Raw genomic sequence first — 19552 nt, 5'->3', positions numbered from 1 at the left:
CCACGGGCCCATCCATCTGGCCCATCAAGACTCACTCTCATTTCATCAGTCCATAAAACCTTAGAAAAATCAGTCTTGAGATATTTCTTGGCCCAGTCTTGACGTTTCAGCTTGTGTGTCTTGTTCAGTGGTGGTCGTCTTTCAGCCTTTCTTACCTTGGCCATGTCTCTGAGTATTTCACACCTTGTGCTTTTGGGCACTCCAGTGATGTTGCAGCTCTGAAATTTGGCCAAACTGGTGGCAAGTGGCATCTTGGCAGCTGCACGCTTGACCTTTCTCAGTTCATGTGCAGTTATTTTGCGCCTTGGTTTTTCCACACGCTTCTTGCGACCCTGTTGACTATTTTGAATGAAACGATTGATTGTTCGATGATCACGCTTCAGAAGCTTTGCAATTTTAAGAGTGCTGCATCCCTCTGCAAAATATCTCACTATTTTTTACTTTTCTGAGCCTGTCAAGTCCTTCTTTTGACCCATTTTGCCAAAGGAAAGGAAGTTGCCTAATAATTATGCACACCTGATATAGGGTGTTGATGTCATTAGACCACACCCCTTCTCATTACAGAGATGCACATCACCTAATATGCTTAATTGGTAGTAGGCTTTCGAGCCTATACAGCTTGGAGTAAGACAACATGCATAAAGAGGATGATGTGGTCAAAATACTCATTTGCCTAATAATTCTGCACTCCCTGTATATATATATATATATATATATATATATATATATATATATATACATATATATATATGTATATAAATTCCTGCTTTAGAGCGCACTCTCACTCCATAAATATCCACCAGGTTCATACACAAGAAATAAGGCGCAGCACTGGTCTTTTATATATATAGGTAGATATATAGTGAAATATTTATTTAAAATAAAAATAACATTTTCCTGTTTGTTAAGAACATTGGAATATTAAATGTTTGCAGTAAATACACAGTAAAACACATTATTAAATATTATTATTGAATTATTATTTAGACACACACATATATATATATTATAGACCTTTGCAGTCAAATACATGGCTATATACCATATACCTTTGAACCCTTATAAAAATTGAAAAAAGTTTTATTAATATTAATATGAATAATTTTTATCAGATAGTATTAATATGAGTGTAACTGTTTATTTTAATGTATCTATGTTATGTTTGGTGCAAGTTTTATTTTATCCCTAACCCCTTATGTGAGGTCTTCAGTTGCGCTAACTCGACGTGGATTAAAATCAATTGCGCTCAAGCGTAAGCGTTTACTTTTAAGTTGTAATATGCAAATTAACACCCCCCCCAGTTTCAATATTGCTCCCGCACTAATGTTAGTGCGCCACTTGTAATCTAGCCCTATGTCATTATAGCATATTGTTTGTTGATGGAGTAATGTATTGCTCTATTGTATGAGCTCCCTCACTGTTGTTATTACACAAAAAAAAACATAAAAATACATTTAAAAGAGTTCAAATACTGGACGATTTCAGGGATGCACATTATTTAATTATGTGTACTTGTACTTTATGTTGCTCTCTTTTTCACAATTTAGCTCTAGAAATTGTGTTTTTTTAATGCCCAAAAAAGGCATTGCTTGATCAGTGCAGTAGCTTATTTTATATTTGTCCACAGCAAAAGGGAAAACATAAATAAACTCTAAAAGCTTTCCAAGGGATATGTCCCTGGACCCTGCAACAATGCATATTTTGTTAACAAAATGACTTTTAAACCATTGCAGATCATCAAATGCTGTGTAAGTATTTACTATATACCTGCACATATAATTACTTTAAAGTCCATTTAAGTAAAAAAGTATGAATCTTCATACAATTAAATTACATTGCTTGCCAGATTCCCATGAAGCCACACTAAATTCTGACCTTAAGCAACAGATGTTACTGTAACACCATTTCTAAGCTTGGCCTGAGACATCTGCCGGACTAAACTGCAAATGTACACATTCTGGCACCTCTAGGAAATAAGTATCTCTTATGGATATTAAATGATTCTAGTGCCTCTGTGACTGGGAAAGTATATAGAAATTGTTTCTAGGCTGAATGTTTTTTTTTTTTTAAATGATGACTGTTGTGCATGGTACTAGCCACAATAAGACTATGGGGTAGATTTATCAACTGTCGGGCGGACATCCCCTGTAGCGGATCAGGACATCAATAATCAAAATCATTGCACAAACATTTCCGGTGTGGATGAGTTAAGGAGCAGTGGTCTTACTACCACTGCTTCTTAACTTAAAGGGACACTGTACCAAAAAGATTTCTTTCGTGATTCAGATTGAGCATGAAATTTTAAGCAACTTTCTAATTTACTCCTATTATCAAATTTTCTTCATTCTCTTGGTATCTTTATTTGAAATGCAAGAATGTAAGTTTAGATGCCGGCCCATTTTTGGTGAACAACCTGGGATGTCCTTGCTGATTGGTGGATAAATTCATCCACCAATAAAAAAGTGCTGTCCAGAGTACTGAAACCAAAAAAAAGCTTAGATGCCTTCTTTTTCAAATAATGATAGCAAAAGAACGAAGAAAAATTGATAATAGGAGTAAACTAGAAAGTTGCTTAGAATTGCATGCTCTTTCTGAATTACAAAAGAAAAAATTTGGGTACAGTGTCCCTTTAAGTTTCAAGCGGACCTGAAACTTTGGGGGTAGATTGCAGCATCCGCTGCTTGATAAATCTACCCCTATGTGTTCTTGTTGCTTGGTGTGGGTATTTAACTTTTTAGTCATTCATTATGTTAATTGCCCATAAAACAGGGAAGGAACACATACATACGTGACAGTTATCCTGGTTATGTGACAAGGATTAACAACACATTTTCACTTTGTTTCAAAGTGAAAATCCCTAATACATTTTATCTGTTATCTAATACTTTATTTCTGTTATTAAAATGGAAATACAATTTATAGAATTCCCTCCCCACAACCTACAAAAGAGGTATCAGCGTTGCAGTTGTGACTGATCAGTTTAGGATGTGCCCATCATCTGATCTGTCATTGTCTTTACTACTGACAGGTTTAGGAAAAAGGGGAGGGTGTCACTTGTATGTAAACAGCAAGCATGAGAAACAGTCCAGTTGTCTGATCCGATGGGAATCTGCATATCCTCACAGCTGGAGAGGGTCAGAGGCTGCTGGTGTTACACTTGCCTCCCCCTTCCTGCTAACGCACATACTCACCCACTGTGTGGGATACACGTCTACATCCCCTCTCTGTTAGAGATGTGCAGAGTAGAAAAGAAGTACAGTCCCAGCAATGAAAGAGTTTATTTGTATATTTAGGAGAGTGGGGAACATAAAAGAACAGATATGTTGACTTGCATACAATACATTGAATACCTCACTACACCTGAATTTATACCTAACCACGTACCTTTTGGGGATGCTATTAGTAAAATATAATTAGAGTTCAGGGAAGCAGGTGTAATAGAAAACATATTGAACAACTGAAATGGTTAAATGATCTGAAATGTTAGAATGTATAGAAGACACTGAACAGACTCCAATCAGAGAATGGTTTAATAAAACAGGTGCATTTATCACTGCTTGGAAATTTTAAAAGCTAACTGCAGTATTAAAATACACTTAAGAACACATATATATCATGAAGTCAGAATGGGCATGAATAAAGAATTGTCATATATTTGAGTAACAGGTGCAGATGGTAAGGAACTGATATGGTGGGATAGATATATTTTAAATGAGCAGGACAGGTGTGTGTGAACTGAAGGTGGTAGGCTTGACTGACATGGGGGAGATTATTTGGATAAATCTGGAAAGAAAAGCTGGTCTCATAAGATAATATGAAGGATCTCTGGAGGATACCATGGCAGATTAAATAAAATCTAATCTGCAAAAACAGGATGTTGTGCTCTGACTGCAGCAGGACCTCACGAGAGAAGGACAGACTGGATTGATTTTGTGGGTAAGTCTGATCCTTAGTGGAGAAGGGATCTGAATGGGGCTAAAAGTGTCTTTTACAGAAGAGTCTAACCTGGCAAGACAAATAGTTAAATAATCAAAATTAGAAGATGTGAACTGGAAGAAATAGATATGAAAAAATAGACAGTACTAGTTGAGGGGGGAAAGAGGACAAAATATTCTTATGTAGTGAGGACAGATAGGTTCTAGTGTGATATGGGAGCAGTAGCATCTAAAATCCAGAACATGGGAGATGTCATGTAATTAGTTGGTCAAATCTAGAAGAACAAGAAGAATGGGGTTTTGATCTTTGAAGGTAAATGTGGTTATATAGACAACCGGTGCATCTGGTCTGGGAAGACACGTTCGTCTAATATATGAAGCAGAGGAGCAGATGAGTCAAACCTGGAGATATGTCTGACCTAGAGGGACTAGCAGTGCAGATTTGTTCTGTCATAGAGGAGGAGGGGAGAGTTTTTATGTGAAATGCAGACAGGTGGGTGTGATCTAAAGGGACATGAAGGATTGTATATGTTAATTCAAGCATAAAGTAAATGTGAATAATTTATAAAAAAAAAAACAACCTGATTTGATATGGCTTATGTAAAATCAGATAATAGTTGAAAACTTACTAATAAATGTTCTTATTTGCTCTTAAATGGACAGAATACACCAATTGTCATTTAACTGCATGTAATAGACACTACAATAAAGAATAATATGCACAGATACTGATCTAAAAATCCAGTTTAAAACCTTTTAAAACTTACTTAGACGTTCCCAGATTAGCACTGTTGATGAGATAAGTCTGGAACACCCACTGAAAGGGGCTGAGAGCATACCCTCCCTTGCACATGAATAGACTCATTATACAAAAAGAAGCAATGTGAAGTCTGTAAACATCAGTATACATCGAAAACTCTGGGGCTTGGTTAGGAGTGTGAAAATCAGCACAATGATATTTAAAAATAAGCAAAACTACACATTTTTACAAAAACACCCCCAGATGGTCTATAGTAATTGGATAATCTGCAACACATTTATGCAAAGAAAAATCTAGTGTACAATGCCCCTTTAACTTTGCTTCTTGTGTGACTTCTGCTTATTATGGGTGTGGATGAAAAAATATTTCTGAAAAAAAAGACAAAATAAAAAAAGAACAGAATTGTAGTCGTGTGTTATGATTATGTGTTCGATAAATACTATAAACTGTGTATCTTCATTTTGTCTCCTCTCATATGTCTATATGAAGAGATTTTATATTACCATTACATTGTGCATATTTAAGTATGTTTGTTTAGATAATGATAACAAGAGAACAAGAGAACAAGACACATAGATAGATGATAGATAAACTCCCAAATAGTGATATCAAAATAACATACAAAACTTGGCAGTGGGGTACACAGGAAGTGGTTAGAGGTGTGGGCCAAGCTCAGCTACCCTTTCCCCTCTGTTGTTTCATGTGGGTGAATAAAAATCACACCGCGACCTGAGTTACCCTTCCCAGGCTTTGCATGGAAAGTAGCCCAGTCGGCTTTGTACATAAAGCAAAGGCCATGTGAACAGACAGTCAGACCCTGCCTGAGGAACCCAAAGAGATGCCGAGATCCATCTAAGCACTGCTGGATTTGGGAAACTGCTCTGTAAACCCATTCCAAGGTGGCGAGGAAATAAGGTTTTAATTTACACTGTCTGATATTTGTTTCAGAATTATATTATCAGATATCAATCTATCTATCTATCAATCTATCAATCAATCAATCAATCAATCTATATATCTATCTATCTATCTATCTATCTATCTATCTATCTATCTTTCTATCTATCTATCTATCTATCTATCTATCCATCAATCTATCTATCTATCTATCTATCTATATATCAATCTATCTATCTATCTATTTGTCTATCTATCTATCTATCTATCTATCTATCTCTATCAATCTATCTATCTATCTATCAATCTATCTATCTATATATCAATCTATCTATATATTTGTCTATATATCTATCTATCTATCATCTATCTCTTTATCTATCTATCTATCTATCTATCTATCTATCTATCTATTTATCATCTATCTATTTATCACCTATCTAAATTCTATCTATCTATCTATCTATCTATCACCTATCTATAGTCTATCTATCTATATATCTAGCTATTGTCTATCTATCTAGCTATTGTATATCTATATATCTATCTATCTATATATCTAGCTATTGTCTATCTATCTATCTATCTATCTATCTATCTAGCTATTGTCTATCTATCTATCTATCTATCTATCTATCTATCTATCTATCTATCTATCTATCTATCTATCATGTCTCTCTGTGTATTTAGTTGTTTATCTATTTTCGTCTGCATCCTCTGTTTTTTTTATCTATCTATATCTATCTCTATTAATCACCCATACGCCATGCACTGTATCTCTCCCTCCATTTGTACATTCATCTTCTTTATTTGTCTCTAAATCTCTCCCTCACTTTGCTCGTCTCACTCAGATCCATATAGACCCCTCTTTTGCCTTTTAGCCCAGCATATAACTTGCTAGTTACCATCAGTCTACTTGTTCTTTTTGTTCATCCACATTTTGTTGTAACTTTATTTTCTCTGTTAATCCATCAGTCTTTATCTCTTTTCCCCATAGTCATGTATCCCTTCCTGACACCCCCTTATTTAATTCCTCTTGCATTATTTTCTCCATCCAATTACCTACACTTAACCCTCTGTTCATTTATTTTCCATATGTTTCTGAAAATATTTCTTTAATCATCCATTTAACTTCTCCCTCTATATACCAAACCATTCTTTCCATTAATTTACTTTTTCTTTGCTTTCTATATTTATATAACTTACTACTTATCTGTCCACTCGTCTACATTCACTTTATTCATAGTCCATTAAGTCCATTATACTATCAACTGTATTCAAATAGATATGTCAATCCTTTAATATTTCTCTCTCTCTACGCATTCCATATTTATATATATATATCTCCATCAATCTCTATCTATAGTAATCCACACCTCTCTCCCTCTCATTATCTTTCCTATCCACCCATCTCTATGTATATCCTTCTGTCTTTTATCCCTTGTCTATCCTTTCCAACCTATAAAATAATAGATTTCTCTCATTTGCATGTAACTAACATCTTCCTTCTCTCTCCATTATTTTCTTCCATTATCTATTCATCATTCCTTTTGTATTCATCAACCCAGCTATCCATCTCTATCTATCTACTGTATTTATCTATCTATCTATCTATCTATCTATCTATCTCTAAATCTATCTATATCTATCTAGTATCTATCTGTCTATTTATTTATCAGAGCAATCAACTTACTATGCATTCTAAATGTACCTTCATTATTTATCAGTTCTTTCTTTCTGTAATTTTTCTGATTCCTATTTAACACATTCTATTAATTCACAATGTCTCTGTTTTACTGCTTCATATCTATGATCTGTTTAATCTTCTCTATACAGTCCTATTATCCAGTTACTTATTGCTTTCTCAATATTCCTTCTCACTACTTTATTGTGCGTCTATCTCTTCTCTCCTTTGGTTAGATTAATTAATATTGGTGAGCAAAGCATGTTGGTTTATTTGTTTCCTTTACATGATGCTGTGCATGGAGATTGCACTAATCTTCATAAAAATAAGGAAATATGGTGACTATTAAATGCTCACAAAAGAAAAGTATAATGAAATAGTTTAACAGAGTGATTCTCAAACTGCTGTTTATAAATGTTCCATTTTGTGTGACTAAAGGTTCTGCAAGAAAAGTGTCCCAAATGTGTTAGTTTGTGGAAATATAAGCAACATCTGCCTAGTCTCGGATAGCAGTAATAGAATATTGGTGATGAATTGGCTGTTTTTGAACACCAGCTTTGGATTTATTGTATGCAAATGGATTTATTTCCAGGAAGAGCCCCATCAACAACCCTGTTTGTTCTTGGGGCTCTTCATTCAGTTTGATAAACTGCTGAATACTGTTAGAATGGAAAATAGGGACAGTGAAGTCCCATATCTTAGAACAGCGGATTAGTACACCATATTACATATCTGATTTATATGTGTATTATTTATTTCATTTCACCAGTGTTGTCTCTCTCTGTCTCGCAATGTATAACAGTACCCTAAAGGTAAGGCATTCTAGGAAGAAAATGATATTCTGTCCTATGAAGTATGTTTACTAATCATATAGAATGATAGGAGTTTGTGATAGTGCTTTGCTGTTAGTGAATATAAGCCAATTAGTAGTATGTGCCTCATCATGCTGGACGGAATCACTTGCATAAGCTCTGCATGAGACAAATGTCTCCAGTTCTTGTTATTCTATAGAGCTTCTTCTTTAACATTAAAACCAATTCACAAACAGTATAAGTTCCATAGATAGTATTGGGGTTGGTGAGATTTTTCTCACTGTACAGGGCTACCATTACCATCTGATCTAAGCTTCTCGCCTTTGTATTTCACATTTCATCTGCATGTGTCTTATGTATATTTTTGTCTTCAGTACAGTTACTTTGGGCTAGATTACAAGTGGAACGCTAAACTATTGCAAATTTGCCTGTTTGCTGAAGTGCAATAATTAACCAGCCATTACAAGTGGCTCCGAAAATTAACCAGAGATTAGATCTAATTTTCTAAAAGTGCCCCAGATGCCCTAAAAAATTGTATTTTTTTTTTAAATTAAAAACATGTAGCATTTTTTTAAATAAAAATAAAAAACTGCACTAGGCAATTTTGGGGTTATAAAGTTGGTGGGGTGTTAGAAAAAAACAGCATTTAAAAGTGCTTTTACATTGCAGTCTATGGGATCTGTGTGTTCCCATAGACCGCAATGTAAATATATATGTATATGATTATATACATATATATTTATGTGCTATTATGTGTATATACACATAACACATACATATATAGGTATATATTCATATACATACTGTATATATATTTAAAATGCTGCCCATCACTGCACTACTTAACCCTTTCACTGTGCAAAGTTCTGATGCCGACTGTGATGGCATCAGAATGAGGCTCTCATTAGAGCCTTTCGCAGCGCGCTCTCGTGAGTTGGTATTACAAAGTGTGATATTTAGCACTCCACTTATAATCTGGCCCTTTGTGTTTTAAACTGCTGCTAACATTTTTCAATTGAATTTGAAATGTGGACAGCTTTGTTATTTTAATTCAAAAGCACACCACTTGTAATATGGCCCTATGTTTTTCCCCCTGCAAATAGATTAATTGTATAGTTAAAGTCAGCTCCACAGCAGCAATGCACAATGGGGAGCTAGCTTAACACATCTGTTGAGCTAATGACACAATTAATGTGTATAGCCACCAATCTCAAGCTATCTCTCAGTAGTGAATTGCTGCTGAGGATATGAACACATGCTTTTCAATAAAGGATTGGTGGGATCTGTCCCACGTCTATGGAGATAGGAATCCTTTCTCTAGTAGTATTGGATTTTATTGAAGGTACAGGGAGTGCAGAATTATTAGGCAAGTTGTATTTTTGAGGACTAATTTTATTATTGAACAACAACCATGTTCTCAATGAACCCAAAAAACTCATTAATATCAAAGCTGAATAGTTTTGGAAGTAGTTTTTAGTTTGTTTTTAGTTATAGCTACTTTAGGGGGATATCTGTGTGTGCAGGTGACTATTACTGTGCATAATTATTAGGCAACTTAACAAAAAACAAATATATACCCATTTCAATTATTTATTTTTACCAGTGAAACCAATATAACATCTCAACATTCACAAATATACATTTCTGACATTCAAAAACAAAACAAAAACAAATCAGTGACCAATATAGCCACCTTTCTTTGCAAGGACACTCAAAAGCCTGCCATCCATGGATTCTGTCAGTGTTTTGATCTGTTCACCATCAACATTGCGTGCAGCAGCAACCACAGCCTCCCAGACACTGTTCAGAGAGGTGTACTGTTTTCCCTCCTTGTAAATCTCACATTTGATGATGGACCACAGGTTCTCAATGGGGTTCAGATCAGGTGAACAAGAAGGCCATGTCATTAGATTTTCTTCTTTTATACCCTTTCTTGCCAGCCACGCTGTGGAGTACTTGGACGCGTGTGATGGAGCATTGTCCTGCATGAAAATCATGTTTTTCTTGAAGGATGCAGACTTCTTCCTGTACCACTGCTTGAAGAAGGTGTCTTCCAGAAATTGGCAGTAGGACTGGGAGTTGAGCTTGACTCCATCCTCAACCCGAAAAGGCCCCACAAGCTCATCTTTGATGATACCAGCCCAAACCAGTACTCCACCTCCACCTTGCTGGCGTCTAAGTCGGACTGGAGCTCTCTGCCCTTTACCAATCCAGCCACGGGCCCATCCATCTGGCCCATCAAGACTCACTCTCATTTCATCAGTCCATAAAACCTTAGAAAAATCAGTCTTGAGATATTTCTTGGCCCAGTCTTGACGTTTCAGCTTGTTCAGTGGTGGTCGTCTTTCAGCCTTTCTTACCTTGGCCATGTCTCTGAGTATTGCACACCTTGTGCTTTTGGGCACTCCAGTGATGTTGCAGCTCTGAAATATGGCCAAACTGGTGGCAAGTGGCATCTTGGCAGCTGCACGCTTGACTTTTCTCAGTTCATGGGCAGTTATTTTGCGCCTTGGTTTTTCCACACGCTTCTTGCGACCCTGTTGACTATTTTGAATGAAACGCTTGATTGTTCGATGATCATGCTTCAGAAGCTTTGCAATTTTAAGAGTGCTGCATCCCTCTGCAAGATATCTCACTATTTTTGACTTGATAGCTTTATTGAATACAGATGAAGTGGGTCTGAAATTTACCATTACTTGCCATTCCATGGAAATATCATATCTAGATGGTAGATGTTAGTACTGGAAGTGTTAATAGTGAAATCTTTCGTAAACCACTCCAAGCAAATACCCTTCTTCATGCCAAGAGTGCTCATCCCAAACACACTGGTTTTGGCCTAATAAAGGGTGAATATATTACACTAAGAAAGAATTGTTTAAATGGTGATACCTTTATTCAGGAAGGTGATTGTTTGAAAAAGAGGCTAACAGATAAAGGATATAAATCTAATGACATTGATAGAGCCTATAAACAAGTTAGTGTAATGAAAAGAAGGGATTTGCTGATAGAGTCTAGACTGAACAAGAAAGGTACACATAACAAAAATAAGCTAACCTTTATTACGGCTTACAGTAATCAATATGACAATATAGTCAGTATCATAAGACTGAATCTACCAATATTACAGGCGGATGATGATCTTCAAGGTCTAATCATAAATGTTGCAATTTTGTTTCAAAACTAAATCAAACATTAAAGATTTTTTTGTCACCCAGCATGGTTAAATCAAACAAGAAAAGTATGGGCTGCTGGATTGAATGTAAGGGCCACTATAAGTGTTGCACATCGAGTTGCAAGGCTTGTGGTCATGCTATGATGACTAAGAATTTTCAATCTAAAGTTACCCAGAAGGTATATGATCTCACAAGTTGCACTAATTGCAGAACCTGTTATGTAATCTATTTAATAAATTGCACATATTATAACAAACAGCATGTTGGTATGACCACCAGAGAGGTAAGGGTTCGCATTAGGGAGCACCTTAATGACATTTCAACCTCCAACCCATGTTCTGCATTAGAAGCCTATTTTATAGAATCACATGACGGTCAGGTTTAGTCATTTAAATGGCATGTGATAGATAGTGTAAAGAGACCCCTAAGGTAAGGTAATATTAATGTCCTCCTCTCTAGGCGAGAAGCCTTTTGGATTTTTACACTTCGTACAAGAATACCTTTGTGGTTCAACACGGAGGCTGACATTTTCAATGTATGGCGTTAATACATATATTTCATGGTCCTTAATAAAGTATAGTCTTATTTTATTTTTCCTAGATTACTGTGGTATTTTGGAAATTATATCTCAGTGATGGCGGATTAATTTAGTAACTATTTAAGTATACAATGTGTCATGAAACAAATGTTTTACTGAATATTATAGAACATATTATTAGGTTACATTAAATACCTTCTAGATAATGGCACACTAATTTGCCTATCTATAGGGTATGTTATAATCTTATTGAAAGATCAACTTTAGACTAATATGAGCTTTCTCATTATCAGTAATTCTTGTGGAAACTTAATAGTTAAATAGATGTGGTTGTGGGAGTCAATCAGGGGTTGTTAAAACCTTTATAAAGATGCAGGTGTGTGTTATATGATTAGGCTTCTGAGGAAGGCGCAAGCCGAAACATGTCAAGCTTTTTTTTGTACTTGCAAGTAAAAGTTTTAATACTTATTTTATTCCATGTTTCAATAAATTTGTTTTGTGAGCATTTATACCGTGCTCTGCTTTTTCAGTTTTTCTTGATATTTCAATAAAGGATACCAAGAGAACAAAGTACATTTGGTAATATAAATTAATTATTTAATAGTATTTTAAAATTGCATGCTCTGACTCATGAAAGTTTAACTCTGACTTTCATGTCCCTTTAAGTTTGTTTTAAATCATTAGTGTATTTTAAATCATCAGTGTATTTTAAAGTGAGTTTCTCTCCTTCACATAAATCATATTAGAAAATTCCCCCTTAATGAGATACACAGTACCCAAACTAAGAATTGATTTTCAAATAATCCCGGAGGATAACTTAATGCTGATGAGGAATCTTATAGAATCTCACCTGACCAGACAGATTTAGATATACGGACCCTTAGTGTTAAAAGTGTGCTAAAGACTAAAGGAAATGTTTAGTTGCTGCAAGTATATTTATTTTTAAATTAATTTACTACAATCTCAGCCTTCTAAAACACAACTCACTCTCTCTCACTGAGCTCACTCTCTCTTTCTCCCTCTCTTTCTCTCTTCCTCACTCTTCCTCTGTCTCTCTCTCAGTCTCTTTCTCTTTCACTCTCTCTCACTCACTCTCTTCTCTCTTTCTCTCACTCTCTTTGGGGGGTAGTTATCAATGTGTCAACTTTCCTGCCTTCGCCGGCCCAATACGCCCGCCTAAGCTCGCCTACCTTTGCCGCCGCGGACCTGAAAAAATACGCCTAAGTTATCAAATAAAGCTGTCAAAAAGCCGTGGGGCGATGAGCAGCAGACTGTGAGAGTTATCACACATCCGATCTCGCTGCTCTTCGGCTGTTTGACAGCTTTCTTGCTAGCCTGTCACTAAGCACTCACACTAAACTACACTGTTCTACCCCCTATACCGGTGCCCCCGGAGCCCCCCGCAACTAAATAAAGTTACTAACCCCTAAACCGCCGCTCCTAGACCCTGCCGCAAGTCTTATAAATGTATTAACCCCTAAACCGCCGCTCCTAGACCCCGCCGCAAGTCTTATAAATGTATTAACCCCTAAACCGCCACTCCCGGACACCGCTGCCACCTACATTATACCTAGTAACCCCTATCCTGCCCCCCCTATACCGTCGCCCTCTATAATAAAGTTATTAACCCCTATCCTGCTGATCCCACACCTCGCCGTAAATAAATAAATAGTTTAACCCCTAAACCCGCCGCCACTGTAATAAAATTATTAACCCCTAAACCTAAGTCTAACACTAACCCTAACACCCCCCTAACTTAAATATTAATTAAATAAATCTAAATAATATTTCTATTATTAACTAAGTTAATCCTATTTAAAACTAAATACTTACCTATAAAATAAACCCTAATATAGCTACAATATAAATAATAATTATATTGTAGCTATGTTAGGATTTATTTTTATTTTACAGGTAACTTTCAATTTATTTTAACTAGGTACAATAGCTATTAAATAGTTATTAACTATTTAATAGCTTACCTAGCTAAAATAAAGAGAAATTTACCTGTAAAATAAAAACTAACCTAAGTTACAATTACACCTAACACTACACTACACTTAAATAAATTATTCCTATTTAAAACTAAATACTGTAAAATAAACCCTAAGGCCTAGATTTGGAGTTTTGACGGTAAGGACCCGCGTAGCTAACGCCGGCTTTTTTCTGGCCGCACCATAAAAATAACTCTGGTATTGAGAGTCCACATAAAGGCTGTGTTAGGCTCCAAAAAAGGAGCGTAGAGCATTTTTAACGCAACTTCAACTCTCGATACCAGAGTTGCTTAAGGACGCGGCCAGCCTCAAAAACGTGCTCGTGCACGATTCCCCCATAGGAAACAACGGGGCTGTTTGATCTGAAAAAAAACCTAACACCTGCAAAAAAGCCGCGTTCAGCTCCTAACGCAGCCCCATTGTTTGCTATGCGTAAACACTTCCTACGTCTGCACCTAACACTCTAACATGTACCCCGAGTCTAAACACCCCTAACCTTACACTTATTAACCTCTATTCTGCCGCCCCCGCTATCGCTGACCCCTGCATATTTTTTTTAACCCCTAATCTGCCGCTCCGTAAACCGCCGCTACTTACATTATCCCTATGTACCCCTAATCTGCTGCCCCTAACACCGCCGACCCCTATATTATATTTATTAATCCCTAATCTGCTCCCCACAACGTCGCCTCCATCTGCCTACACTTATTAACCCCTAATCTGCCGACCGGAGCTCACTGCTATTCTAATAAATGTATTAACCCCTAAAGCTAAGTCTAACCCTAACAATAACACCCCCCCTAAGTTAAATATAATTTTAATCTAACGAAATTAATTAACTCTTATTAAATAAATTATTCCTATTTAAAGCTAAATTACTTACCTGTAAAATAAATCCTAATATAGCTACAAAATAAATTATAATTACATTGTAGCTATTTTAGGATTAATATTTATTTTACAGGTAACTTTGTATTTATTTTAACCAGGTACAATAGATATTAAATAGTTAAGAACTATTTAATAGTTTCCTAGTTAAAATAATTACAACATTACCTGTAAAATAAATCCTAACCTAAGTTACAATTAAACCTAACACTATACTATCATTAAATTAATTAAATAAAATACCTACAATTACCTACAATTAAACTTAACACTACACTATCAATAAATTAATTAAATACAATATCTACAAATAACTACAATGAAATAAACTAACTAAAGTACAAAAAATAAAAAAGTATATTACAACAATTATAAAATATTACAACAATTGTAAACTAATTACACCTACTCTAAGCCCCCTAATAAAATAACAAAGACCCCCAAAATAAAAAATGCCCTACCCTATTCTAAATTACTAAAGTTCAAAGCTCTTTTACCTTACCAGCCCTGAACAGGGCCATTTGCGGGGCATGCCCCAAGAAGTTAAGCTCTTTTGCCTGTAAAAAAAAACATACAATACCCCCCCCCCCAACATTACAACCCACCACCCACATACCCCTAATCTAACCCAAACCCCCCCTTAAATAAACCTAACACTAAGCCCCTGAAGATCATCCTACCTTGTCTTCACCTCACCAGGTATCACCGATCCGTCCTGGCTCCAAAATCTTCAATATTTCAAGGTGTTGTGTTCGACTAGTACAGTGCGATAATAGTGTCCATATGACTCTTGTGAACAACCCCTCATTAGAGGCCCCAACAGGTGCGGGAATCACAGAGTTTACAGGTAAAAAAGAACCGTTCCTATAATATACACTTCAGACTTATGATATGCATAAACAGCGTGCTTACCACTCCGGTGTCAATCGATAACTGTATATTTCAGACAGTTCAGCTTGGTAGCGGATACAAATGACTCAGAAATGCTTGTTAGTAAACCGTCTGCCCTCCGGCATGAACGCTGTATATACTTCACTGTTAATTTCAACAGGTGAGTACCTGTGACGTATGCTGTCCTATGTTAGAACTGTTGGAGCTCTCCTGAACTCGTATTAAATATCAACAAATATGCAACAAAGTTTCACAGTTCAATCAATAGGATTTCAGAGAGAGAGAGAGATGATAAGTAAAATTTAAAATGTCATTTTATTGAATTCGTTAAAACAGACCTGGCACAGCACACAGAAATCCCCACTGCTGACGCGTTTCCTGCCTCACGGGCAGTTCATCAGAGCATACAGAGATCACCTGAAGCTGCTGTTTTACACACACAGGTACACCAAGAGAGACCAATCACATAGAAGCTAGGTGAGTGCAGAAGACACCCACCCTTTAACTCCTTCCATTTCATTAACATATTGTACATTATTTAAATGTGACTGAACCAATTGGGTTCCTAAGGAATAACAGCACAAAAAATACAAAATAAAGAACAAAGTTGATTCAAAATAAAAAAATATCGAATGTTTAGAATAAGTTCTGATTTGGGAACATTTTAAATCGTAACAATTTATCTATAGTTGTTACGTCTATAATCTGATGTTTCAAAATTGCTAAAGTTTAATAATAATAATAATGAAAATAAAAGTACAAGTGAGTTAACCCATTATTATTAAAGTATATAAGATAAATGCAAAATGTTAACTAAGGGTCATCACCAGGACTGTGTCAGTCAAAAAATGATTAAAGAAAAAATTAAGCAAATAACTTTAAGCAAATGATTGAGCCAACTATTCAGTGTTTGATTACATATTCCTGAAAAGGCACATACCAAGGTAGCATTACTTTTGAATTACAAAGACACTAAATTCTGAAATTGCATGAATTGTAAAAAGTATGTAAAAAGTATGTAAGAGATATCTTTACAAGGGGTCAGACTGGACAAAATAACACCTATCTTTCTACAGTCTATAATCTATAAATGTAAATCAGCTCCTATCTATGAAAAGTTTGACATCGCTAATTTTATTTATTCCCAATGGATGACCTGTTTTTAAAGTGTGAATCCAAAAGATTTCTCTTTTTGATAGGGCCTGATATCTATCTCCTCCTCTAACTCCCAGTGTGACTTGCTCAATCCCCTGAAAAAGAAAGTGAGCAAGTCCATTGGTATGTGTAAAAAAATGTTTTGCAACTGGAGTCTTTGGAACCTCTGCTTCCAATGACAGCAGATGCTCTCTTATACGATCTTTGAGATTCCTTGAAGTAAGGCCAACGTATTGAAAATTGCAAAATGAGCAAGTTATGAGATAAATTACATACACAGTATTACAATTGATCGATTCTCTTATTTTATAGGAAATCCCAGTCTGCATAGATGTGAAACTATTACCTACAAGTGCATAGTCACAGCACTTGCATGGTTTAGTACCACATTTGTGAAAGCCGATATTAGTTGGTAACCAATTATTTTTTGTATTCTCCCTGGTTTTAATTTTGGAAGAGAAATTCTTTCTTATTTTGTCACCTATAGTATCAGATCTGCTAGCAACAAAGTTACAATTACCAGATATCAACCTGAGATCAGCATCTCTCTCCAGCAATGGTAATCTTGTTTTGATTATGTTGCAGATATCTCCAAACTGTCTACTATATTTGGTGACAAAATTAATACCTTTTTTTTGTTTCAATCCATGATCAGAATTAGGAGTAGTACGATCTTTTAGTAAATTATTTCTATCAAAGCTTGACACCAAATTAGACTGTTTCTTTAGGGACTCTAAGTCATAACCTCTGGCTACCAAGCGCTCTGTTAAATCATTGGCATGCTTCCAATAATCACTTAGATTAGTACAGTTGCGTCTAAGTCTAATATATTGGCCCTTTGGTATCCCCTTTTTTAAATGTTTGGGATGGGAAGAGTCTGCCCTAAGAATAGTGTTGCCACTTATTTCTTTCCTATATGATTCTGTAAATATTGTTTGACCATCATTCCTAAGGTATATATCAAGATAAGGAATGCTACTGTGGGATGCACTGAACGTGAACCTGAGATTGCCATCATTAGAATTGAGATAGTCTATAAAATGATTTAGTTCTCCCTCAGTGCCATCCCACACCAGCAAAATATCGTCTATATCAAAATCTTCATCCAACCCAAGTGGGGGCTGGCGATCCATCATCCGGTGGCTGAAGAGGTCCAGAAGAGGCTCCAAAGTCTTCATCCTATCCGGGAAGAAGATGCAATCCGGACCGGCAACCATCTTGATCCAAGCGGCATCTTCTATCTTCATCTGATGACGACCGGCTCCAATCAGATTGAGCTTGCATTCTATTGGCTGATCGGAACAGCCAATAGAATGCAAGCTCAATCTGATTGGCTGATTGGATCAGCCAATCAGATTGAACTTGATTCTGATTGGCTGATTCCATCAGCCAATCAGAATATTCCTACCTTAATTCCGATTGGCTGATAGAATCCTATCAGCCAATCGGAATTCGAGGGACGCCATCTTGGATGACGTCCCTTAAAGGAACCGTCATTCTTCAGTTGGACGTCGCCGGATGAAGATGGGTCCGCAGTGGAGGTCTTCAGGATGGAGCCGGTCGTCATCGGATGAAGATAGAAGATGCCGCTTGGATCAAGATGGTTGCAGGTCCGGATCGCCTCTTCTTCCCGGATAGGATGAAGACTTTGGAGCCTCTTCTGGACCTCTTCAGCCACCAGATGATGGATCGCCAGCCCCCGCTTGGGTTGGATGAAGATTTTGGAGCCAGGACGGATCTGTGATACCTGGTGAGGTGAAGACAAGGTAGGATGATCTTCAGGGGCTTAGTGTTAGGTTTATTTAAGGGGGGTTTGGGTTATATTAGGGGTATGTGGGTGGTGGGTTGTAATGTTGGGGGGTATTGTATGTTTTTTTTTTACAGTCAAAAGAGCTGAACTTCTTGGGGCATGCCCCGCAAAGGGCCCTGTTCAGGGCTGGTAAGGTAAAAGAGCTTTGAACTTTATTAATTTAGAATAGGGTAGGGCATTTTTTATTTTGGGGGTCTTTGTTATTTTATTAGGGGGCTTAGAGTAGGTGTAATTAGTTTAAAATTGTTGTAATATTTTTCTTATGTTTGTAAATATTTTTTTATTTTTTGTAACTTAGTTCTTTTTTATTTTTTGTACTTTAGTTAGTTTATTTCATTGTAGTTGTTTGTAGATATTGTATTTAATTAATGTATTGATAGTGTAGTGTTAGGTTTAATTGTAGGTAATTATAGGTATTTTATTTAATTAATTTAATGATAGTATAGTGTTAGGTTTAATTGTAACTTAGGTTAGGATTTATTTTACAGGTAATTTTGTAATTATTTTAACTAGGTAGCTATTAAATAGTTCTTAACTATTTAATAGCTATTGTACATGGTTAAAATAATTACAAAGTTGCCTGTAAAATAAATATTAATCCTAAAATAGCTACAATGTAATTATAATTTATATTGTAGCTATATTAGGATTTATTTTACAGGTAAGTATTTAGCTTTAAATAGGAATAATTTATTTAATAAGAGTTAATTAATTTCGTTAGATTAAAATTATATTTAATTTAGGGGGGTGTTAGTGTTAGGGTTAGACTTAGCTTTAGGGGTTAATACATTTATTAGAATAGCGGTGAGCTCCAGTCGGCAGATTAGGGGTTAATAATTGAAGTTAGGTGTCGGCGATGTTAGGGAGGGCAGATTAGGGGTTAATACTATTTATTATAGGGTTAGTGAGGCGGATTAGGGGTTAATAACTTTATTATAGTAGCGGTGCGGTCCGCTCGGCAGATTAGGGGTTAATAAGTGTAGGCAGGTGGAGGCGACGTTGAGGGGGGCAGATT

The 19552-nt window shown here is 36.0% G+C and overlaps 1 protein-coding gene across 3 annotated transcripts in view; it reads left to right on the top strand.

The window, feature by feature from the left end:
• Positions 1-3899: 3899 nt before the first annotated feature.
• Positions 3900-19552, top strand: part of HIGD1B (HIG1 hypoxia inducible domain family member 1B) — a 168013-nt gene continuing 152360 nt past the window's right edge. Inside the window, exon 1 of one of the 3 annotated variants that reach the window (XM_053699942.1) lies at positions 3900-3936. The gene's annotated coding sequence lies outside the window, so the exon portion shown is untranslated. Of the gene's footprint in view, positions 3937-5520; positions 5611-19552 lie in introns of those variants that run through there. The other 2 variants (XM_053699931.1, XM_053699936.1) reach the window with 2 other exon arrangements.

This window comes from Bombina bombina, chromosome 1 (assembly GCF_027579735.1).
Source record: "Bombina bombina isolate aBomBom1 chromosome 1, aBomBom1.pri, whole genome shotgun sequence".
NCBI classification, from domain to species: Eukaryota; Metazoa; Chordata; class Amphibia; order Anura; family Bombinatoridae; genus Bombina; species Bombina bombina.
This window is presented reverse-complemented; position numbering and strand designations above follow the sequence as displayed.